Source organism: Arachis ipaensis, chromosome B02 (assembly GCF_000816755.2).
Source record: "Arachis ipaensis cultivar K30076 chromosome B02, Araip1.1, whole genome shotgun sequence".
Classification (NCBI taxonomy): domain Eukaryota; kingdom Viridiplantae; phylum Streptophyta; class Magnoliopsida; order Fabales; family Fabaceae; genus Arachis; species Arachis ipaensis.
The window spans coordinates 8,699,245-8,700,203 of NC_029786.2; positions in this window are offsets into that span (position 1 = coordinate 8,699,245).

Here is a 959-nt window from a genome sequence, read left to right on the forward strand (position 1 = left end):
TATATGTTAAAATACAAAATATATATTAAAAATAAATTAATAACATACTTAGTTAATTTCTTGTGTGCATATACTATTTTTTATTTTTCTGCATATTTTTATATTAAAAATTACTAATAAAAAACGAGAGAAGATAAAAAAAAATATACATAAAAAATGCTAGTTATTTTATTATGCGTATGTCCTCAATTGTAATATAAGCATGTTGTCTAGTTGAAAATTTTTTAGATATTTAGAGAGAAATTAGTGCTCTTATTCTAATAATCTATCAATTGTCTTTCACGTTAACATTATATATAGATCTATTATTATTTTTAATTTAAATTTAAAAATATTAATAAAATAAAAACTAACTTCAAACTAACTCACATTACTGAGATGAAACAACAAAACATACAAGTGTGTGATTATTTGATCTTGAAACACACAAGAAATTAATCTCTCTCTCTCTCTCTCACTCTCTATTGATAAAGAGCATACTATTATATTTTACATCTCTATGAGTGTTAGTTACTTATTAGTTATATATATATTGGCAAAAAAAAACTTTTTATGCCATAAAAGAAATTTGAATTTGACGTACAAAATTGAATCGTTTAAAAGTGTTTACAAAATATTATATTTTTAAAGTTGGTGACTACGTCATCTTTATGTGGTGTATTCATATTTTAATTATTATTTATATAAAAATATTAATATGAGTAATCACGTTAAAATTTATGTGAAATGGAATAAGCTTGCAATGTAAAATAATAGATGTAAGCACACCTCGCTAGCTTGCTCCCAACACATTATATTAATCTTAAATATAGCACATTATTCTTATAAGATAATCGATTTATGCCCTTGACAAATCTTTAGTCAAGTGAAATTCATGTATGATATGTGCCATCAACAGTTGGTAAACAATATAGAGAACACTAGTTTTTTTTTTTTCCGTAATAATATTACAGAAACAT